General features: G+C 42.1%; 1 protein-coding gene across 2 annotated transcripts in view; it reads left to right on the top strand.

The window, feature by feature from the left end:
* The window catches only part of COL8A2 (collagen type VIII alpha 2 chain), a 208,450-nt gene that overhangs the window by 109,170 nt on the left and 73,923 nt on the right, over positions 1 to 25,357 (top strand). The window lies entirely within an intron of this gene.

The raw sequence follows: 25,357 nt of genomic DNA, 5'->3' as shown, positions 1-25,357 counted from the left end.
TTTGGGCTCCTTCTGAAGCTTTCAAGCATTTCTCTGCCTTTGAGAGAGGCCTCTGATTTGGTAACTTTAAAAGAAGTGTCAATATCTAGAAGGGAAATAAATAGGAAGGAAGGGAGAATTTGCTGTTTGTTGGTTGGTTGGTGTTAATGCCCAACCAAAAAGTAGGATTTTGATTTTGTGTTTTAAGATTTGATGTATCTGGTATGCTGTAATTGCTATATCTGCTAATGTTTCATGGAGTAAAATCTTGTTTGCTGCCATCTTATACACACTTGATTGGGAACAAGGCTGGTCCTACCTTTAGATAGGGTGAAAGAGTGGAAGATGTTGTCCCATTGCTAGTACTGAACAAAGAATTCTACTGACATCTTGTACTGACTACACATATTGCGTTCCAAAATGAATTTTGTATTGTTGTAAATTCTTTGAACAATGGTTTCATATTGCTTTATGATATATTTTATTATTTCTATGCTACTTTGGATATTTTAAACATGAAGCAATATAAAACACATTTTAAATGAGTAAATAATAGATTGCTGGCCCAGTCCACTTTGGTACAAGTACTGGGAGGGCACTCCTTGTTCTTTGTCTCAGGCTGCAAAATCGCTTGGTCCAGCCCTACTTGGAAACAATCCCATTGAACAAAGATGATCTTGCTCTTCTGAGTCTGTTCCTTTCAGCCTTGGGGACTGATGGGTGGGAGAATAGTGCACTTAACAGCAAGCCCTGGTGAATAAAACTGCCGGGATTGTAATGTTTTTGCATGTATCTATGATGCAGCAGCTTTTGGAATACTGTGAGTGTACATTTCTGGTCACCCTATCTCAGAAAAAAGATAACTTGGAGCTGGAAAGGGTTAGGAAACATTAACCATTTCTGCCTCCCAAAGGGGCTTCAAATGCAAGGAGTTGGGGCACCTTCCCTATAAGGAAATGCTAGAGTGTTTAGGACTTTTGGGTTTAGGAAAAATGGTGACTTCTATAGGGAGACATGGTAAAAGCTATGTGTGTTATAAAGAAAGTGGACAGAGGCATTCCCCACCCCCCATTACATGGTGAAACTCGAGGTCACCAAATTAACCAAATTACATCTCTTCGGAATGGTGAGAGGAATGACTTACTAGCATGGTACATTGATAACATGGAACTGGTTGCCATGGGATGTGGCAGTAGATGTGATACATAGGTGTGGCAGTAAACTTTGGTTCAGGAGAAGGCAGGCAGCTGTGTGGAATTTCTTACACACACACCCCAACTCACAAACAGTTACAGTACATAGCATAATATATAGTTTATTAGTATCACCATGACTATAATCCTGTGTGTAGCTCCTTGAGAGTAAGCTCTGCTGAACACAGTGGTGCTGGCTCATTTCTCACTGTATAGGTTCAACTTTTTAATCTTATGTTTTAATTACGCTGTTTTATGGATGGGTGGCTCCCCTAGACTCCTGCAGGAGAAAGGGTGGGATAAAAATGGAATTAGCAGCAGCAGCAGTAGCAATAACAACAACATGCAAAACGCCCTGAAAAAAGGCCTTCAGTTAGCTAAAATGCAACCTTCTGCTTTTAATAAGAAATGCAAACCAACTTGAAATAAAGTGTTACCATTTAAACTGCTAACCTGAATTCAGAACCACATCCAAAAAAAGCCAGGGGAGAGAAATACTCAGCATCTGCTTGACTCTTCTTCTTGTTCTCTTGATTCCCACTGTGATGGATGTCAATTACCATGACACTCTGAGAAATGACACCATTACTCATGCTCTGCAAGAAGTACTTCCTTGTGTCCCACTACTAAAAAGAGATTAGGCAGATCCATGGAGGAGCAGAGGCCTATCAAAGAGCTAAGTGGATCCTTCATCTGCAGAGGTGGTATTCCTCTGAATGCGCAAGACACTGGGGTCAAGTAGCTGGGGGAGGACAGTTTCCCTGGTGACCTCCTTGTGAGCTTCCCAGAGCATTTGGCTGACCACTATTCAAAACAGAATGCTGGATGAGATAGACCTTTTGCCTTTTCAAGCATGCTGCATCCATATTACAATTTATTTGCTTTTTAAAATAAAAAGTTGCCCTTCTCTCTACCCTAAATCATCTCCTTAACTGGCCAAATGATTTCCAAACACAATAATATAACCCCATCAATAACCATGTCTCACCAGTGGCTCTCCTTTTGGGAAGATTGACAGGAATCAGGAGCAGGGTCTGTTTTGTGGTGGTGCCTTAATTGTTGAATGCCCTCCCTAGTGAGCCCAACCAAGGCTCCAGATGGCCAGTTTTCAGGCATGGCTCTGAAGAATATTTCCCCCCACAATTTTAATTTGGCTCTTACCTTTACTACCTGCTGTATTTTAATTGTTGTGTGTTTCATTGAAATTTTACTGTTTTCTGGAGAGAACTTGCTCATAAAAGTAGGATATTAATAGCTAAAATAAACTAAAATGTCACCTGGACATTCTGCCATTGAACTAAAACCAACCGTAACTAACCAAGAGACAACACTAACTTAAAAGTAAAGAAAAAAAGTATAAAACAGAACAGCTATTAAATATACCTGCAGAAACTCAATAAAGCCATGTAAGAATCAGTTTAAGTTCTTACTCCCTCACTCCACCTTAATGCATCCAACTTTCTGGATGTTTTGAGGTTTTACATTTTACTGGGTATGATTAAGCACTCAAAAATGAAAGATCAGCAGCTTTTTGCCCTCAGAGAAACCTGGATGGCGGCTCGATTTGACTGGAGTTTGCCAAAGCGTCTCTTCAAAAGGAGATCTAAGTTGGAGTCATTAAATAATCCTGCACCCATTTTCTAATTGTGGTCCAGGAGAAGAAAGGGAGCTTTTGAAAACACTTTTTTATGACTGCACGTTTTGTTTAACAGTGCTGTTGGTTGCTATTGCTCTTCAGAACTACGGCAAAACATCCAAAGCTGTGTGTAGGAATGCTGTGGTATAATAATCTGTCAGCCTCAGAAGACTGGAGCAAAAGTGCACTAGCCAGGCAAGCTGTCCATCTGCTCAAGCTGGAGGGTGCAAAGGACAAGAAAAGCTGCATTGGCTCCTTGTATTACTTCTCTCCTGCTGAGATGCAGCACATAAGAACACCAGAAAATCTGTTCTGCATCAGTCCAAAGACACAATTAGTCCAGTATCCTGTTCCACACAGTAGCCAACCTACGTGCCACCTACCTGTGAACATTCTGCTGTGAACATAAGGTGAACATTCTGCTGTTGGGTTTCCTGGCAGCTGGTTTTCAACAGCCTCTGATCCCCTGGGGGTGGCACATAGCCTAGTAGCCATCGATAGCATTGTGCTCCATGAATTTAGCTAATCCCCTTTTGATGACCCTCACAACATCATCCATAGTTTAACTATGTACTGTGAAGAAATGCTTTCTTTTGTCTGCCCTGAGTTCAATACCAAGACCAATACCATGGCTTACATTGTCCAGCACTTCAGACAGTTGAACCTTGCTTACTATTTATCATGACTGCCTGTTCTCTTTTTGCTGCCCCATAAGTGCCCTTTCCAAATGTGTTCATTGTGCCATCTTGCACTCAATCATCTTTCAAAATCCAGGTGCTCATGAGGCTATGAACTCTTCAGTCCACCTTCTCAGTTGCAAGCCTACCTAACTACATGAAACTACCTTTGCCTCCGCGTTTAACCAATTTCTCTTTCTCCCTTGACTCTACATAAACCCTATTCATTCTTTTCTTTCCTCTATACCACCAGGGGACAGTGGCCCAGTTTGCACATCATAGTAATGTCTGACTGCTCCTTTTTCATTCCTTCCTTCACATGAGCAGGAGCAGCAAAGCATGAAGGTTGGCTTGTCATGACGTCAAAACCATGCTTGTGGTTTTTCTCTTGAATAAACTATGATTAGCAGGCCAAGAACAAACCTTGGCTTCACAATTGTGGTTTGTGTCGGAGAAATAAACTATGATGCCAGGTTCTGACACAATGGCAAGCTAAGCTTCATGGCTTGTTGCTCATGCTAGGGGAGGAGCGTCTGGGCAATGTGCACTTACATGTTTCTGGTTCATGGTATGCCATTAGCTATGGCCTACTGTGACATGAAAATTGGACCAATGTCGGCAAATTCTGCCTCTAATCTTCTCAAAATCCAGCAAAAGAAAACAGCTCCCAAATTGCCAACTGGTATTTATTTTTGGAAACTAATTGATGCAAGCCTGGTTATTTGCAGAGACTTGAATGTTTTAGATATATTTATCATTCTTTCCTCTTCTACTCCTTGGTTTTAGGTTTTCCAAAGCTGTTAGATTTCTCCAGATTTATTTCAGTTAGCATCCACATATGGAAAAACAACTCTTCAAAGTGACACTTGGTTGACTGTTGAGTTGACAGTTGTGTTTCTGTTAACAAAATATTAAAATGGGGACCAAATTGCTTAAACCTTTAAAGTTTAAAGGTGCTGACCTTTAAAGCTCTAAACGGCCTTGGCCCAGTATAACTGAAGGAGCGTCTCCACCCCCATCGTTCAGCCCAGATACTGAGGTCCAGCGCCGAAGGCCTTCTGGAGGTTCCCTCATTGCGAGAAGTGAGGTTACAGGGAACCAGGCAGAGGGCCTTCTCGGTAGTGGTGCCCGCCCTGTGGAACGCCCTCCCATCAGATGTCAAGGAAATAAACAACTACCCGACTTTTAGAAGACATCTGAAGGTAGCCCTGTTTAGGGAAGTTTTTAATGTTTGAAGTTTTATTCTGTTTTTAATGTTCTGTTGAAAGCCACCCAGAGTGGCTGGGGAAACCCAGCCAGATGGGTGGGGTAGAAATAATAAATAATAATAATTATTATTATTATCAAAACAGTCATGCTTTGAAGTGCCATGGACCCACTCTATCATGGCGAGTCTTTCTGAGAGCCCTGCAGACCAGACCCTGCCTTTTAATGACGACCCTGTTTTTGTTTTTCTAATGGAGCAATGCCTCTGCTTGCATAGCTGCTAACAATAGAGCAATAAGTTCATTGTGTTGTACAGAGCTAGCTCACTATTTAACAGCACGAAACAGCATTCTGGATTTGGAAGTTCATTCATGAGGTTGAAAATTGTAGTGAGAACCGTTGCCTAGAAGTGTGTAATAGTTCCACCACATATGAAAGGGGGTGCCCCTTTCCCAACACCCTCTCTATGATGAAGTTTCACTAGGGTCCAGTGCCAACTAAATATGACCTTGAGAACCACCTCCTGGATGTAGCTGAAATAGTTTTCAGGGGCAGAGGAGGGCACAAATGCTCCCAATTGGAATTATTTATTTTTATCTTGATCCCCTTCCCACATATATTCCAATGTCACTCTAGACCCCATGGACACATGAAACAGAAGCTTATATATCTTAGAAGTAATCTCTTTAAAAGCGTATGAATGTTGTGCACATCAGCACACCTGTGAATCCGTGTGTAAATGACAAAATCAGTTTTTTGCAACCAGTTTTCATGGTGACCTTGCAAGTTTGGTTGTCAAAATTGTACTAGTGACCGGCCTCCCTTGCACAAACAAATCATGCACAGTATATTGGTCTTTAGATTCCCATTCTCTATCCTGGGCATATTGGTCACTATTACTGAAAGTAGGTTGGTCAAGAAAAGGGAATGCTGATGATTGGCGAGGGGCAAAGGAAGAACGCCATTTCCAAACTGACAAAGTTCATTCAAAAATTGGATTATTAACTTCCCATAACTAGTCAGGACAGTGTTAGGAGGAAGGTAAGACCCCATACTGATGGTGTCAGAGGGGAAGTTTCCATCTGGACCTGTGGGATACCTTTTGAACTTCTTACAATATATCATAGATGTTTCAGCTGAAAAGCATTTGAGTAACAGAGGCAACTAAGAAAGCTGAGGCCCCCTTTATTTCTAACTCTATATAGTATGTATTTTGTTATTCTACTTCTCTTCCTGTTATTTGCAAATAATTTCAGGATATGTTGCCATTTGCTAAGACCTAATGGAGGGAGAGTAAAAGGGATAACTTGAAATAAGAAACTGAAAAAGTAGACATTTTAAGAGCTGTGATGTGGCCCAACTATGGAAGTTTAAAATACTTCTATTCAAAAAAAATTCTCAGAATTTTGCCCATGAAGTCTTCAAAATTGCGCTTGCGTAGCTGTCTTAAGATCTTTTGGTAAGATCATACGCGGCTAGTGAAATCCTCCATAGCAAGCGTGAAATCTTGTAGCAAAAAAATATGTTTATGCTTGTCTTTGGGAAGATTAAAACACATAACAGTTTGGAATAAATTGATTTCAAGGCCAGCAACAGCAGGAAAACCAGTTTTTAGTAGCAGAGACAAGCTTCTTTAGGATTAAATAACATTAAAAGGATGTCCCTGGCAAATAAATGGGGTATTCCACACCCCAAATGCCCACCCCTTGGATATTACAATTGGACCTAATTTTATTCATCAAAATCTCAATTACCAGTGCAAATGGAGGTGGGGGTGGGAGAGAGAGACAAGGGACACCCCTGCTTGGTTCCTCTCTTTGCATGCTGATATGCACATATTAGTTGATTCATATCAAGGTTCTTTTTATGATATCACATTATTGGGTCAAGATTGCATGATAGTAGGGGGAAAAACCTTGATGCTGTCGTGCATATGGTTACATTGCATCCAACTCTGTTATTCGGATTGTGTTTTTTTGACAGTTCACTTGTGCGAAAATAATTTGCCGGTGGAAAATATGCACGTGAACAGAAGGAAGTGAAAAGTATGGCAAACTGTACATTGCACAGCTCTCCGTGCAAAATTTGGAAATAAATAATGGGACACTGGAGGGTTCAGGACCAGCACTACTGTTAGGTAGATGCTGGAGAATGGGGAGTAGATTTAAAACAGCAGATTTTTAAAAATATATTTTAAATTATTATTTTTTAATTGTGTTGTGGAATGAAATGAAATGAAATAGCTGTGTGTGCCACAGGGCCTGCCCTGTGCCGCCTACTCTACCCTGGCCCATCCATTGTGGAGGATGCTGTCCCACTGCCATCATTGAAGGAAGTCTGCTTTACCCCCTTTTAGTGGTGCAGTGGCTTTGCAGGATGGCCAGTGCTTCCCCTCCCGCCGACATTGCAGGGCTGGGCGCCAGGGTCTGATCCTTGCTGGAATGCAAGCTTGAAATCCTGCTCTGCGTCAGCATGCCAAATTGGCCAATGGCAGGCTGGTGCAGAGGATGGGGCTCTCCGGGAGCGGGCTTGAGGGAACAACCAGGCTTCCCTGAGGTCCACTTCCAGAGGATTTAAAAGAGCACGTGCCAGCCCCCGATGCCCAACTTCTGTACGTCGAATGTGAGGGGAGTGCCTCTTATCCTTTGCCTCGGGCAATAAAATGTCTTGGCCTGGCCCCGGGAGGAATCTTAATTCAGAAACCCAAGGAGAAATTTCAGAAGCATCCTGAGTGTCTTGTCAGTATGCACTTCTCACAATTATCTTGCTCCAAGAGCTCCCTGATATATTTGACAGAGCTACAGTGCGCATGTTGAAATCTGTGGGAGAAGGGCCTGCTCCTTCACTGCTGGAGAATGCTCCGCGTTGACTGTACATTGGAGTCTGCGTGGAACTTTTGATTTGAGAACCCTGCTGCATGGAGCATTTTCCTGTGTCTTAGCTTGTTCTCAGGATGGAGTGGTTGTGATGGTGGCAATGGTGCTGAAGGTGAAATTGCACTTAAGCGGCAGCACCAGGAAGGAAGGGGGGAGGGAGAAGGAGGGGAGGGTGAGAGGTTTCGAGACAAGAGGCTCTTTGTGTGGGGGACTTGCGAGTTGATGCTGTTCCGCAGTTTCCTTCTCTTGGATGATACAATTTGTTATTCTATGAAAATGGCCTCTGCTAAAATGCTCCCTGAAGGTGGCCACAGCAGAGACTCACGGGGCCTTTTGTCTGGGCTTAATATTAGTCAATCACCTTGGAATTTCGCTACCCACTCCCATCTCCGGACAAACACATTAATTATGCTCCTGGGTGGGGAGGGGGGAAGTCACTGCTCCTCTCCTTCCTTTCTCTCGCTGTGGGGCGGATGGATCATGTCTGCACTAGTAAGGCACTGTAAGTGTAGGCTTTGTGGAAAAGGCAGTGATTTCTATAAGTAGGACAGCCTGAAGTTTATTTTTCCCACACCTGTGGTCAAGGTAGAGGAAGCACAGCCTGCTCCTTATAGGGATGTTGGGGGAGACATTCATTCAGTTTGCGTTTTGAAGCAAAGCCACTTAATTTGCTCTTCCTAGATCGAATCACAAATTGAAACACAGCTATTCTTCAAAACTCACACTTCTCCAAGTTTTGCAGTGCACTTTTCCAACCAAAAAAGAAAAATGCATGTACTAGAGTACATGATATACGTATGTGAAATATACGTATGTGAAAATAGCATGCATTATAGAGGCATTTTAAAGGAGAATTTCCTTTACAAAAAACAATGTGTAAAAATGTATTAGGAGAAATTTGCAGTAATATGCTGATGAATTTTCATGAGGACTTAAAAAAAAAAACCCTCACAAAACTGATATGGAGATGTGGAAAATTGAATTGAAGTTTGGAAAAGTAAGAAACTGGAAGAAACTGAGATTGAATATTGACATATTCACCTATCCCTTCTCTCAAGGCTTGGAAACAGATCAGTGGAACCCTTCCATGCTATGTTATTAGGAATATGATGGAATCCAGTTTGACTTAGAAAAAAATATATTGCTTAGTCAAGCCTCATTATGTATCAAGCTCAGTGTCATTGGAATTAGGTGGTGTTCAAAGCTCCACCTCATCGCTGACTAAGTTCCTCCCATCTGTCCTGCCTCTGCCCACACAATCTTGTCCAATTTCTCCTTTGCGCTACCTGTTGTTTGTACATAAACAGAAGTCTAAATTAAAATGTTTCTTTTTAACTGTATTCCCCCAGAAAACATGGAGATATTCTAGTCTCACTGTTACCCTGATTCATGTACATTATGAAAGAAATCTGTGCATATGCAAGTTTTTCTGAAGGGATGGGAGTAACAAAACTATTTGTATCTGTTTTGAACAGACACGCTTGCAGTAATTTCTCTCTCCACCCTTCTCCCTTTAATTTTGAACAGAACAGAGTGGGAAGAGGAACATAAGCATTACTAACAGCACTACAGGACTGGTAATTATTTTGTCAGGTACTTGTTTCTGCAATAAAAACTTGACTCGGAGCACAAATTCTAATTGGCATGTGGTGTTAGTTTCTGCCTTCAATAGAGCAAATTATTCAAACATTGGCCCAATGCAACATTCAACTATGGTTTGTTTTTAGGGCCTGTGTCAGAGGTTGACATTTTGGGGCATATGCCCAAGGCTACAGCAGGGGTCCTGCTTCCATTTCCTGGAGTCTCTTGACTGTTGAGCCATAGGTCTCGCTGAAGTAAGAACAGCCACTGAACTGTGGCTTGAGCTAATAGTACTGCATGAATTCCAGTGGCTCAGAACATTTATTTCAAATCTGATTATGTCTCCTGGTGAAAGGAGGATGGTGACTACAGAACTGAAAGTTGAGATGATGCTCCATAAACCCCCAGGGTGGTTCTGCAAACGTGATTGGGTCTGGGAGCAGGCACTGAAGCCACTCCTGGCCCAGGGTACTATTTATCCTATTTATCCCCTGCTGAGAGGTCTTTGCCAAACAGTGAGAGCAGCACTTCTTTTGTGTCTAGTCGTTTCATACCACTGCAAAATCAAATTCACCAGTCCTGGGCTGACATCAGGGGTAGATACTGCTGGACAGTTGCCAAATCCTACATATCCACAGGTGGAACTGTCAATTCCTGGAGCCTCCTGGTCCTGGTGATCCTACCTGGTGTCACTGCCTGACCAGAGGAGATCCTCCAAGTGTCCCTATTTTCCAGGGACAGTCCTAGATTCACAGAAGCCGCCCGGGTTTCTGATTTGATCCTGGGATGTCCCACTTTTCCTTAGGATGTCCCTCTTTCCATCAGAGGAATATTGGAGAGGATAGTTGGACATCCCTGTTTTCATCAGAGAAATGTTGGAAGGTATGGAGTTACGCAATGCCCAAACAAAGGAGATAAGTGACTATACAACCTTTAGAAGACCTCTGAAGGCAGTCCTGTATAGGGATTTTTTTCTAATGTTTAATGTTTTATTATGCTTTGAGATATGTTGAAAGTCACCCAGAGTGGCTGGGGAACCCAGTCATATGGGTGGGGTATAAATAATAAAATTATTATTATTAAGGAATAGAATGTCTCTATTTTCATTGGAGAAATGTTGGAGGTTATGCCAGAGGGAGGTGACAGAGCAACATCCTTTGCTTGCTTAGTGCTCTTTACATCAGAGCACATGCCATGCAACAATTACATAAAATTAAAAATAAAACAAACTCAGATAAACATTTCTGAACATATTTACAAAGTATATTTATCAACATTATTACAGTTACAGTGGAACCTCAGGTTACGTACCGTCCTTACAAACGTTTCAGGTAACAAGCTCCGCTAACCTGGAAGAAGATGCTCCTGGTAGCAAACTTTGCCCCATGATGCCGGCGGCAGCAAGAGGCCCCATTAGCGAAAGCGCGCCTCAGATTATGAATGGTTTTGGGTTAAGAACGGACCTCCGGAACAAATTAAGTTCGTAACCGGAGGTACCACTGTATTTCAGATATGAAATGATGTATGGTAGTGTGTATTGCTTAGATTGATGACCAAATGTAAAAGGTATTTTGTATCAATAACAATTACAATTTATGGGAATCTATAGGAAGTGGGGAAGGAGGGAGGGTTTAAAACAGATTCTTCCTTCATCTCTAGATGATCATACTTGTAATACTTTCTGCATCTGCCAGGCCTATGTGCCTAAAAATGCCTCCAACTTGCTAATTTCTTAGTATTTTTTTCTGAGATAGGAATAAGCTCAATTCCTAGGGAAAGCAGCTGGGGGAGAGAATTTGCACAGGTAGAAATATCATCATCATCATCATCATTATTATTTATTACCTGCCCTAAAGGCCCAGGGCATTTTATAACAATTTAAAATTCAACATTAAATTGGCAGGTGCTGGAAGGGTTATGTACACATTGCCTGCTGATTCTTTTCAGAAGACACCACCTCTATAGCTGTCTGCTATGATGTGTAATCTTGCCTTAAGCTTGAATGTTGTGGGCCAGTGAAAGCACCTTACAACTTACTCCTTGTGTGTGTTGCCTTCTCACCTTGCATGGATGGCTTCCTGGCAGCTGCATTTGCTTTGGCCCCTTGTGCTGCTCCCATGTAGAAATCAGTTGCAGCTGAATAACAGCCAGCAGGATTAAAAATTAGAGCTATATTTTCCATGTTGGGGTGGCAGAGCGAAGAAGTCAGGGACCTCTCTTGTTGGTGCTGAATGCTCCATAAATAGCCTCACCTCTGTGCTGGAGTTAATGAGGCCAGGATGTCAGAACATGAAAACTCTGTTGAAAAGGGTGAGTGAGATGTTTGTATGAGAGTAGGAACTGTGGAGACTCGGTGAAGAGGGTATTGTTGTGTTGTTGGGAGAGAGGTCTGTATAGTTTAGCAGTTTTTGGTTTAGCAGTTTTTCTTTTAATGTCCATTCTACCCCATTTCTGCAGGGTTGTTTTTCCCCTAAAAATAAATTAAATAAATAAATCTGCACAGAATTCTGTCTCCTCTTCCCCAAACTAAAGGAATGACTTATTTTTACAGTATTTAAACACTGGCCAAAACCAGAATTCTCTGGGCAGCCTATATTAATGCTAAAAACATAAGAATAGAATTATTATTTCTGCTAATTGTTAGGTTCCACCAAACTAATAACCACTGGTGGATCTATTGGTTTTGAATTTGTCTAATTCTCCTGCAAAGTCGTCTAAGCTATCAAGTAATGTCTGAGAAGGGTCCCTGAAGGCAAAAGCTTTGCAGTTCTTCCATACTAATTGAGGCTTCCCATCACAAGCCAGACACATTTATGGCCCTGCTTTTCAACGTACAGGCACAGCCATGCTTCAAGCACCTATTTAACTGCTTTTAAAAGAAGAAAACAAGTTATACAGTTCCCAAGAAAGACCAATGGACCTCTCATTTGCCAAGTACTACTAATGCGAGATTGGTTGGTCCAACACTGCAAACAGTCTTAAAAACCACTATACTGTGCATTGGTATAATGGAGGAGGAGCACAAGGGAGTGCCGCTCCAGGGCTTTTTTTTTAAAGCAGGAGTGATGACCATGATTTGCAAGAGCGGCAGGATAAATTGATGAGACACTCCTTGCAATGGTAGGTGAATAGGATGATGATGAGGCTTTCAAGTTTGTGAGAGATTAGCACAGAGGGAGTCAGAATGAGGAATATAATCAAGCAGAGGATGGATAATTCTTTGCCTTGATAGGATTCCTACTTCATGCTAGCAGTTTAAATGATAACACTTGTCTGCATTTCTGCTTTAAAGTAAAGCTTATATTTCGGCCAACTAAAGGACGTCTGTTAATCCTAAACATGCTTTTTTACTCATTGAACTTGTGCAGTCAGAAGTAAGTGCTGCTGAGCTCAGTTGAACTTACCTTCAGGAAACTACCCACAAGATTACACTCATGATGATACTAATATACACGTGTACATCTTCTCTTTGTGCTCCCTCTCTCACATTCACTTTATTTCTTTTTCTCTGTATTATAAACAGCTGGCTGCATTTTTGCTCCCCCCCCCCCCGGGTGTGTGGCTATGGAGGTTGTCCTAAGCTCCTACACTTGACTATTTACTGCCACACCTTTGATTGTGGAGCTTAACGCTTGGTGGGGACACCATCCAGAAATCTGTTTTCAGATCAAACCAAAGCCCTGAAAAGGGTTTTGGGGGGCGGAGCTAGCTCAAAGTCTGTTGTATGTACTCAGGGCTATTTTTCTAGAAAAAGAGGTGCCGGAACTCATCATGAACACCTCCCTCGTTCTCTTGGAATGGTAATGATACCCACCTGAGAGGTGCCAGAACAGAGTTCCAGTGAGTTCTGGCTGAAAAAAAGCCCTGCATGTATTACTGGACATTTAGCTGGAGAAAACCAGAAAAAATAGGCCCGTTAATTTAAAGCACCAGGCACCTATTTCATCCAGCGCCTCTTTGGGATGTGTAGCTCACAGTATCTCACTGCAAAGAAGTTGTGTGTCTTTGCAGCTTACTGTCTCATATTTTTCCATCTATAAAATGGGTATAATAACCAGGGTAAGTGAAATAATGCGCCCAAGGCTTTTCACATTAGAAAAGCTATATAAATAAGCATTCATGTTGCCTCTGTGGACAAGACTAGGATTTGGATTCTACCTCCCAACCCCCCACCAATATACAGCATGACCATAAATACAAGAACCTAATGGAGAGATTTAACTTAAGCTCTTTAATTGGTAACAACTAAGCCTTCAAAGTTTATAAATGGGCCCAAATCAATTGGGAGAGCAGAATCTCTTCTTGAGGTCCCTTCCAGGTCTACAGTTTCAGTTTCCCAGGCCAGCCATCCAGCACTCGGTAGGATAGGAGCTGAAGCCAGTTCCGAAACAAGACGAATATTAGGTTTCAACCCAGACGAGGAGGAAAAAAACTCTAATCTTCGGCGTGTTTTAGTGAAACCCAATTAAGCTCTTGGCATCCTCACAGACGTGGCATTTGCTGCAAAGCAAGGCACTGAGCCAATGACACTGGTAACCGAAGAGAAACCAAGAGGGGAAAGAATCCCAGTTTATATCTTTTCTAAAATGTCTCCACATGCTTTCAAAAGGGCTGTCTGGCAGGACATTTTATTTTTACCACAGTCCTGGCCCAGCAGAGAGAGAGATCGTTAAAGGGGCAACGGGATATTAACATTGCTCAATGTTTAGCTTCTTTTTGGCCAAGCCTTTGCCAGAAGGCGACGCATTTGTTCGGCAGTGGTGCTGTCAGCTTTCTTCACGGCCTTGTGATCTCCTCTGCTCTGGGCCAAACGGCTAAAAGGAGTGCTGAGTTTATTTTTTCAGAACTTTGTTGCTAAAAAGAGGGATTGTTACGAAGGGAGGGAAATGGGAGAAGGATGGCAAATGAGCCCAGAGAGGAGCCAAAGCGCAAAAGTTATAATGAAGTAGAACATTCTTCTTGGGAAAACTGGAAGCCCAAGTTTACTTTCTTATTCTGTTGCCCCCTTGAACATGAAAATACCTAGTTTTCTCTTCAGTGGGGAGCCCTGCAGCTCCTCCTCAAGAATTGCAGAAGAGAGCCATTGTGGCATAATGCTTAGTGTGTGGAACTGGGACCTGGGAGACCAGGGTTTAAATCCCAATTCATCTGTGAAGCTCACTGAGTGATCTTGGGCCAGTTTACAAGAAGCCCACATCCTGTGTGTGTGTGATTGTTATGCTGCCTTTCCTCCCATGGAACACAAGGACACTCATGAGGTTCTTCTGCCCCACAATGTAGCTTTGGACCACAACTGAGAGCCAATTTTGTGTCGTGGTTAGAGTGTTGGACTAGGATCTGGGAAGCCATGGTTCAAATATCCATTTGGTTATGAAGCTTGCTAGTTGACCTTGGGCTAGTCACTGGTTCTCAGCCTAAGCTGCCTCACAGTGTTGTGAAAATAAAATAGGGAGGGGGGAAGAACAATTGAGCTCCTTGGGGGAAAGGTGCAGTATACATGTATTAACAAATAAAAATAAGACACATACAACATTTATATTTATTTAAAATATTATAAGTTTCCCTTCATTAAAATGTGAGCCCACAGTTTTAGGTGAGGAATTAAAATCAACCAAAAGCATGGCCACAGATAATAACAGATGAAATCACAATAGAAGCAATAATGGGCCAAAATATAGACCCAGGTAATTAAGTTCCCATAAGCTATAATAAACATTATCATCTAACAATCCCATCCTGTAAAACAGTTAAACCCAGAGTCTACAATTTCCAAATTATACTGCAGCAGTCAGGACACGCATGTACTGTACATACCAATCAGCAATTGGCAATCCAGATCACTGTACCATATAGGATTGCAGCCTTAGAGGTGAAATTCATTTAGGGGAAAGGTATCCAATGACAAAATTTCCTAGGAAAAAACCAAGTTTCTCCCACTTTGCCATTTATAGTAGCTATTTGATTTAGGTACTATTTGATGGAGGGGGGGTAACTGTCAAAATACTGAGTCTGGCATTGCTACCAACATTATTAAATAAAAAGATTTAAGATTTTATATGTTTAAAGTATCTCTCAGAAGTAAGATAATTCTCCAGTCCAGATGTTACAGATCTGTTCTGACATTCCTAGACAACAACCTTTTAAAATGTGTTACTTCTAGGGCTGTGGTAAATGTTTGCATTTAAAATACAGTCATGCATGTCTTCACATTTCACAAGTTGAAGGCTCAGCAGAAGCCTGTTGGAAATAAGCAAAAATGTGTTTAATCTGTATTTATTTACTGACACTCTCAGGAAACTGAGTATATTCTTAGTGGTTCAAGGCACAGCTACATTAAAAAAGTCCAGTCTTATCAAAATTGTATAAGTCTTCAGTCTTCTGAAGGCAATAGCATTCTCTCAGCTCTTGCAACCACATTCTACTGCCCCTGATTCTTAAAGGGTGGGTCACTATCCTTTTTATAACATATGGGTTATATTTTATGATAATGCGAAGTCATTAAGTAAACCCTTATCAATTGTGCAAGTTAGTAATGAGCTCCCTGTTGTCAGTATTGGAGAAAGCATAGCCCAACTTTCTTGCACACTTTTTGGTGCCATGAACACCAGACTTCTTATTTCAAAAAGTGTTTGTGGGACTGAAAGGAGTGGGAGAGAGTTGCACTCTTGTTTTCCCTGTTGCTGCCAGGAAGGCTTCACTGGGAGATGGTCCTACCAAGCGCGCTGTCATTTAAGGCAATCTCCTATTGTTCATAGGGAGCAATGCCCAGCCCACTTCACCCCCAAGCAAAGCCACACCTGCGTGAGATATAAAAGCCACGAGGGGCTTGCTGAGTTTCCACAGTAAGTGAGCTGGCTGCTCTTGTCATCTTCAGTGGGAGGTCTGTAAGTGATGCTACAGTAAGTCCCTCTCAACTATTTCTTCATGGTCTTTGCTAGGCAACATAGAGGCGAAAGGTGTTGTTAATGCAACTGCAGATGAGATCATAAAACTGATACTGGGTTGTATCATAGCTCATCAGTCGGAGGCAGAATGCCTCTGAATGCTAGTTGCTGGGAATTGCAAATGGGGGGAGTTGCTGTTGCGTTCAGGTCCTGCTTGTGGGTTCCATAGGGGCATCTGCTTGTCTACAAGATGCTGGACTAGATGGTCATTTGGTAAACCTTTTGGATCTGATGACAGGAGCTCAGCAGTCCTTCAAAAGTTTAGTGTTATCACTGACTTAAGGTGATTCTTTTTTATGGCCAGACTGCACATTAAATTGTCTGCTTCTCTGCCCCAAACCATTCTTAGGAAACAGCACTGCTGAACTTTCCTCCTCCTCATCCTACCTTTAACCTGAACCCGTTCTTCTGTGAAATTTTTCCTCTGTGGGATTTCAGACACGTTTGTGAGTCTGAAACCATAGTGGCAGGAAATGTCGCCTTCCTCACTCTTTTATCCACTCTGATTTGTGTGTGCAACGGAAATGCTAAAAAGGGTTGCCAGCTAGCCAGAAAAACAAAACAAAACATGGGCTGCTATGCTCTTAACAACATATAAGCAGATAACAGCTGCTATGAAAGCTATAGTAACTGTGACCAGTTGAAATTTTGGCAACCCTAGCTCTGGAACAGGAGTAGCCAAGGTGGTACCCTCTTCGTGTTGCTGGATTACAGCCCTCATCATCGTGACCAGTGGGCAGTGATTATCTATTGTATTTTAAAATTTTGTTGGAAGCCGCCCAGAGTGGCTGGGGAAACCCAGCCAGATGGGCAGGGGTGAATAATAATAAATTATTATTATCTATGCAGAGTGAGTTCCTGGGCCAAGGGGAAGAAGTACTTGAAGAGGGAACTTCCTGCAGAGGTGAGTGGGAGGAGGAAGCCAGCATGCCCTGGAGGCCTAGGAATTAGTCTGTTGTACTTAAACAAAACTGTTCAAGTCTGAGTTAACCCGAAGTGCCTGGAGTCTGTTTCTAGGAAAGGCAGCCCTGCTGGGCAACAACGCAGGGCTAATGGGAGTTGTCGTCCAACAGCATTTGGAGGACACCACCACATTGGCAGCCCCTCCTGGAGCATATGCTTCCATTTAATTCACAGAACGTCTGTTTAAAGGAAACTGCAGGAGAGAGAGAGGGAGAGAGACGTGACAAACCATTTTTCATTGCCGCTTGCAGTTTGGATGCCGTCTCATGCCTGCTGTCAGAAGTAACAAGATGGAGGGCTGGTCTCTATTGTAAAAAGTGCCTTCTTCGCCCTTTGAGGGAAGGTGCGAGCTTGTGGGCCTGGCCTGTGTTTCCTCTCTGCTTTTTTCTAGGCTGCTGGATTTGCCTCCACTTAAAATATGCCAATACGGAACGTTTTCTAAAATTTGATAGCCTGCCCAAATTGATCCTGCTCCTAATAATTTTGTTGGGAGTTAAATCCATTTGTGGTCGCTGCCCAAGTTCCATTCAGGCCTTGACATTTGGACATGTGAAGCGTCTGGAAAAGCAGGCTTTTCTTGCTGTTACTGGAACAGAGAGAGACGCTGGGTGTGAAGTTCAGTGGGTAACACGACTAATTGCGCACAAGAGCTTTTAATTATCAGCCTACATTGTGGAATTGTGTATACTCTCACTTCAACCATTGACATTGCTTCTACAATGCCAGACAGGGTGGTTCAGCTCTTCAGTTGCTGGGTCAAAAATATGGTCCTGGAGATAAAATCTTTTACATGCTTTCTAATGGTGCTTCCAGACGGGTGTTTATTATGAAATCAGTGTGACTCTTACACACATTCTTTACAGCATCTGTATGATGTATCAGCATCAAGATGCCCATTCTGCTACTTACTTTTCTTTTTTACGGTAAACCTAGATTTCTCCTTACGTTGAGCCTATATTTCTCCTTAATGAAGAAAATCCAGTAAGTAAATTGTACATTCACGGTTGCCGCCTGTGTGAAGATCTGTAGCATATTTTGAGGAGGATGGTTTGGCCACATATGTATTGGCATTCCAGGGAGTGGTCTCTGTCTCCACACCTCTGTTTCCATGTGCTCCTCACATAAGCACAACCCTAGCCGTTTTGTTTCTGGCATCCCAAATGATACAAGCATGGCTCTTTCCATGGAGCATTTTGAAGGCATGTGTGGGTACAGAAATACCTGTGCCACATGCCTAGAACAAGAAAAGATAGCAGAGAGTAAGAGAAAAGGGGCTGGGGCAGGGAGGGGAGAGGAGAGGAGAGGAAACACAACCGAGATACATTCCATCACGTTTCCACTGCTGGTGTGGATAGCAAAAGGTAGAACACAATGAATACCCATGGCTGAAAATAAAATGCTTATGTGTGGAAGCTGATAGTTTTGCAACATGGCAGACATAGAGAAAATTAGGTCTGGAATCACCCCAGATAAAACTGAATACAGGAAGAAAAAACTTGGGTATCATATTTCAGGGGAAAAAGTATTCTGAGTGTATATAATACGCAGGGCTGACCCATCCATGAAGTAGACTGAGGCAGTCACCTCGGGCTGCAGAATTCTGTGGGTGCTTTGCCTTACCCTGCAGAAGCAAGAAGAAAATGGTGGTGCTGGTGACTTCCTGCAAGATACCATGAGAGTCATGCAAGAAATGTCTCGGAGCTCCTGTGGGATCTTGCTGGAAGCTGCCAACGCCTGTTATCTGGTACCACTGTGGGTGCCCACCCTTCCTACATCCCCGCATGCCCCGCCACTGGGGAAGCAAGAAGTGGTGGCTCTGGCTTTGGGGCTCTTGCTAGATCTTGCCAGGCGCCGCGGCCACATGACTCCGGTAAACAAGGTTTGAGATGGTGGGAGAGCACAGGGAGTCATCTTCCCATTTTGCCTAAGACAGTAAAACAGGACAGCCACTCTTGATAATACTATTTCCATGACAATGCTGGCATTTTATGTTGAAGTTGTTGGTATGTTAGTTTTGTTCAGAAGTGAGTTTTACTCACCTGCACACTTTGATTGTTGTTGTTACAATAGTTTTCTGCCTATTGAAAAGTAGCTGCTGCTGTTGTTTTCGGCTGAAAATTGTGATAGCTGAAAGGTGTTAATCAGTTAAATGGTGTGCAGTTAACCTGGGTAATGCTGATAACCATAGACCTTTAGTTAGGACTAATCTGTTTCTTTCCATTGTTGTTATAACAGAAAGAAGTTGGAAAAGCAGCTCCTATTTGGAATATTTGGAATGCTGCGGCAGTGGAAGGCATTTGGATATTTCCAGTCCCTGCAGTGGATTTACAAGCAAAACAGAATTCTGCTAAAAGCTGCTGCAGGGGTTGGGATTATTAAAAACCTAACCTAAGCATCTTCTGTTTAGCTCACTGCAAGAAAACTTGTTAGCAGTAAATGAAGAAATTTATTAAACTTGTGCTGTGACAGCTCTCATCTAAAGGTATTTCAGTGCTATGCTTCTGTTCAAGTTCTAAAGATGCAAGCATACCATACATTTATAGCACGTTCTCGTCATCCTCACACCCACGAAGAATCCTGGAACCTGCAGTTTAAGGGTGGTAGGAACTGCAATTCTGGGGGTAAACTACAGTTCCTTGGATTTTTTTTGGGGGGAGGGGGTAAATATGCCTTAAATATATGGTGTGTATTCAGTCAAAGTCTTTAGCTGCTCTTGTTTAGGAAAGTTAACTAATGCAAAAGTAAGAAAAAGTCTTGCAAAGTACAGAGCAGAAACATGATGTGGGTTTTCTTGAAAATAATCCTACAGAAATTTGGGTAAATTGCATTCTCAACCCAATGGTCATTTGACATGTGTAATATTACAGAATTTGGCATTTATTTTCATTGCCAGGCATGCACATCTCATGAGTATAGGTCGTCCCTCCCACATACATTGTTTATTACTTTAATTACGGTACCGTATTTGCACATGGCAAACATGGATAACCTTTAAATTTCAACCCCCCTCAAATAATTTGTTCCTCCACCTTGCAATATAACTGTGTTGGACAACACCGCTGAACACATAGTTGCTCTGTATAGCCTTTCGCCCAAACAAGGATAGTAGCAGCCAGCAGTTCAAAATATTTTCTGTTTCCTAGAACACAAAAAATGTGTGTACGTGTGTTTCTGGGTCAGATTCTGATTTCTGCTATCAGCAGAGTAAATTGGGAACTGGCTGGCGCTAGTAGCTAATGCAATGACAGCAGGCAGAAGAGCCCATTAGTTTGCTATCTTTCATCAGTCTTGAGTGAATCCAGAAGCATCTGGAAAAGTGTTTTTCTTTTCTTTTTCCATATCAATGCAAAGTGATTTTCATACTTTTCACTTCCTCACACCTTAGCAGTTTTCATTGCCTTTTGAAAGATGCCTTCAATTTGGCTTTGAATCTGCTCCTACCTGCTCTTTGTAATGGATTTGCTTGTCAAGCACCTGGACTGTTAACAAGGGGACTGTAACATTATGCAATTCTTCATTCAGGTCTGTGTTCCAATGGGTTGCACAACCACATATGTGATTTCCTTGTTGCTTGGGCAGAGATGCAGAAGCTTTGCCTCTCTTCAAACACCTCTTTACCCTGCAAGACTTTAACCACCATCCACCTCTGGAAATTTACCTTTCTATAGCAAGGAGAGCCAGATTCTGTGAGCACAAGCTTCTGGTTCTGCTGTTAGAATACTTTATTGTTTTAACTTCTTCTTAACTTTATTTTTCAGTTTTGGAAAATTCATACAGAATAACAAACAACCCCCTTATACCATAACCAGCCAAGAAACAACAACAACAACAACAACAATAATAATAATAATAATATAATATACCCCACCCATCTGGCTGGATTTCCCCTGCCACTCTGGATGGCTTCCAACAAAATATTAAAAAAAGAACATTCCATGCATGTACATTGTTAAGCCTTTCCTGGTTACCTGAGCACTAGGAAGTTTCATGGGCAGGCTTTAACAAGGTCAATTTCCTTCTGAGAAACCAGCCCCATTCCAGTAAGTAGCAGCGACGGCAGTGGTGGGGAGTTGACTCCACAGCTCTACTTGGCCACACTGGCCACTATTGCTGCAAGGTATCGGGTAACAATTGCCAGATGCAACATTGTATACCCTCCCTGCAAAAAATAATAATAATAATGAATGAATTAACTAAAAATTGCCAGTGTCAACTAACCTCCCTGCAAAATTTATGCAAACTAATCAGGATGAATGCACCATAAACAGGCTGTCTGGTAGCGAACTATGTTTCTTCCTTTTAAACATTTATTTTTCTCCTGACCTCACTAGCTATAATTCTCTTCCCTACTACGTGTGTTTGTGTATGCGCGCGCACGTGTGTAATCTGATGAAGTAGGCTCTAGTCTACAAACATTTATAAATTAGTCTTTACAGTACTACAAGACTGTGGATTTTGCTGAAGAAGTCTTCATGGGCACAGCCACCCACCCCACCACCAGATATTTCTGTTGTTTTCATACCACTGTTACCACTTCTAGCTTCCAAGGTTTGAGCATTTGTCCTCTGGGCCCTGGTAGGTGAGACCAGCCCTCAAAATTCTGTAGAACGATCTATATCAGAAATATGGGGGACTAATTTCTGTGGAGATTGTAAGGGTGGGTTCTATCCCAGATAGGGGCATCAAAGCACACATACTCCTTGAGTTCTTGGGCAAACTTCTTCTAAGAACATAGTGCTGTTTCTTGAGCTTTTAAGTTACGATCTTGTCAGCAAAGAATTATAGCTATCCACGCCTCTCTCTTCCTTCTACGCCGGATAATATCTCAGCAGCGGAAGGGAATAAAAAGGGAGGAGATAACAGTTTTTGTTTCAAAGTTTTAGAGCTTGTGATCTCAACAGCCATGAGAAAAACCTAGCCTCTGGGAATCTGGAACCCTTTAAGAGAGATTAAGCCTAGATGTTTGATTGCAGAGCAAATTGGGAGCACAGTAATGAGATATTGCAGCTTTGAATTTTGAATAGCTGGTGATTAGCGTTGCTGGAACTTTTCAAGCTGCGTGTTTTTGTCAAGTGTGGGAGGAGATATTGCTTTGCACGTATGGTTAGCTTTGCACAAGGCACCTCAGGTCACAGGAAACCTGTAAGCTGAACTGTGCCAAGGAAACGCAGTTTAGACTCACACTTAATCCATGCAAGGTTTTCAGCGTACCAGAGGCAATAGGTGAGGGTTATGTTTGTATGGGAGCATCTCCCAGTTCAACAGTGTAGCACCAATGCAGGTGCTGGGAAAAGTCCTGCAACAATGAAGCTGCCTGGTCGGGATTTGTCTGTCTTGGGAGACAAAGGAGGAGTGGGCCTTTGGGGGTGAAGTCAAACTGTTGGAAGGTTGCAACGTGACTCAAAAAACCTTGTCTTGACATTGCACCATGGATTGTCAGAGCAGTGTAGCAGTCAAAACAGTCTATGAAAGGGTGTGGGTCTGGTACAGTATGAATAACTGCAAGTCCAAGAGCACAAGGTGCAGTTCTACTCCTGACTTGAAGCAGGTGTGAACTCTTTGGGTTCCATGGAGGAAGAGGAGGACATGAATGAAATACAACTGATACCCTCAATTTCTGCTGATGCTCTTCCTCATCTAGGATATGAGTGCTACTTCTGGAATGGTAGGAGGGAATGGAATTTTTTTGCCGGCAAAGGAAAAGACAAGGTTCAATCAAATGCTGACCAATTGTCATGAGGTCTTTACAAAATAGTATAAAATTATCCCACACTGTGGAAATGTGGAGATCTGAAGTTAAAATTAGAAAAATTAGAAACTGAAATTGACAGATTTATCCATCCTTACATGGAGTAAGTAATGTGCCAGAGACTCAAATGTGCTTTTTAGTGTGTCATCAGAGAATAAACAAAGAAAGCTGCCTTACACTGAGTCAAGCCATTAGTCCACCTAACCCAAAATTGTCTGCATCAGTAGTCTTCAACCTTTCCAGACCCAGGACCCACTTCTAACCCAAACATGCAATTGGGGACCCAATTTCTCAGTCTTTTACCATATATTTGCATGGTGCTAGTGCTGTTGTCGCAACTCACTTTGGATCAGGCCCTGACCCACTAGTGTGTCTTGACCAATTGAAGGCAAGTGGCCTACATTGACTGGAAGGGTAGGGAAGTGAGTAAGATGATGGCTACAAAATCCCTGGGTGGACTCAAGCCACCAACCTTTTGCTTAATGGCCAAACATAATAACCTTTGGTGCAAGAGTGATAAAATGTAAACTTTTATATAGTATTTTATATAAAAGTGTTTTGCATTATCTCAATAAAATCACATGTGAGATGTTTGGCATTGTAGCAATAATTCAGAAAATATCTCAGTTTCCCACAGAGTAGCAGTAGCCTTGATGACTTCAAAGAACTTGGATAAAAACTGTATTTGAAAGAAAGTCTGTTTGTCTTAGTGGGATGAAGTTCTCTCTTTCACCAGCACCCCCATAAACCTTTGCATGGTAGCTGGCAGAGTCCAATATGGACATGAAAAGGACACATCACTTTTTGTTGAATCAGGGATAGTCTACAGGGAAAGTCAGCACATGGGCTTTGGGTAGCCTAGTTTGCCATTAAGTATAGTTTGACATTGCCTTTGTTTAGTGGGAAAGTTTTGGAAGCGTTACACTGACTCTTCTCTGCCCTATCAAATGTCTAATGGCGTTTTGAACTTTATGAAACATGTGTCTGGAACCTGTTCTAAGCTCATGGAAAAAATTACACCTTGCACTGGGTGTGTTAGCTTGGTGTGCAGTTTACAACTGCTAAAGGAGCTCAAAGTTTTCATTGTAAATCCAATGTTTTCAGGATTTTAAGCTAAGCAACAAAATGTTAAAATATGAAAATTGTATTTAAAACTTGGCTTCTTGTGTCTAAACTTTTGGTGTATGGAGATATATCTGCTAAAATTCTTCAGATCCACCATGAAGCAAGGGTTAGTGAGAGAGGAAAGAGATAGTGAGTTCAGGAGACCGTAGCCTGAAGGAGGCATTTTGAATTTTTCTCATTTTAAAATTCAAACTTGTGTTTGGAGGATAGTTCTTTGGAGAGCAGTTGTGTAAGAGCAGGAGTTTTCCAAGCACTGTGTTACATCCAATAAGTGGGTTCTACGGTTTCCAGTGAATCATCCTAGCCTGGCTAAGCTCCCATAGACCATACTGTAGAAGCTGCGTATTATTTAGCTTGCTTGCTAAAGTGGCATCAAGCCACTCAGCAAACCCTATGCAGTCTACATAGTTTCATGGTGGGGCTTCCAAAATTGCTTAGGGCTATGTTCAGAATATGGTGGTGGTTTCCACACAGCCCATGGCCTTCTGAGAAATGGAAACTTGGGGCAATGAATTCTGTACAGCTGTAAGTTACCGTGTTAAAAACATCATGTGATCCATCCCTGAGTGACACCTTCTGTAGTTTTCAGTGTGTGACATGATGGCACTGGCCTTGTGAATGCTCCGACACAAGTACAGCTTATGTCTCACCAGTATCTCGGTTTTAAACAATTTTGGAAGATTTTCTAGGGTGCTGTGAGTCATGAACTAGTGTATATGGTAAGCCCACTAGTACTGCTGGAAAAATAAACTCAACCCATAGCATTCATTCAAGGAGTACACAAAGTTTGAAGCCTTCATGAACTACAGTGATGAATATTACTGAAAAATGACTTTATTAATTTCTGCTAATCTCCCTGTGCCTATAAAGCAGTTAGATTTATTGGAAGGCCCTCACATTAGGCAGTGTGAAGCAAATGCCCGAGGAAGCCAATTTTGGGTGTCATGAAAGGGCAGCAAATTGTCAGTTATTTAATATATTCTTACTGAATTTTTATACCTGGAGAGAGGCCCATGTGGGCTTTTTTTTATTTTTTGCTGCAGTTGCCAAAATAGAATCACTAGTCAGGGCTACTATGCATCATAATTGGGTTGGGGGCACCATTTACTATTCCAACCCAGGTAGGAAAATATCTGGGTTGGCAATGAAAGAGAGGAATCCACGCTATATGAGGGCCTCTAGCTGCTGATCCCCACCACAGTGAAGTGAATTAAAAATTATAAATAAAATCCATGAGGATATTCACAAATTCCCCCCTCCCCCATGTCTGGCTTCCTTCACCAGTCACCTGTAGGCAACCTTATTTTATCTGCAGCAACTCCTTCTTTTCTAAAGCGGGGGTGTTGTAGTTCAGGTGGTGGTAGTAGGGCTGATGCCCGGTGCCCAGGGAAGAGATGGTATCTAGAGTCCCAGCTAGTTGCTGCTGCT

The sequence above is a fragment of the Podarcis bocagei genome (assembly GCF_964188305.1).
Source record: "Podarcis bocagei genome assembly, chromosome: 7".
Taxonomy (NCBI): Eukaryota; Metazoa; Chordata; class Lepidosauria; order Squamata; family Lacertidae; genus Podarcis; species Podarcis bocagei.
Note: the sequence above shows the minus strand (reverse complement) of the source record. Positions and strands in the feature narration are given on the sequence as shown.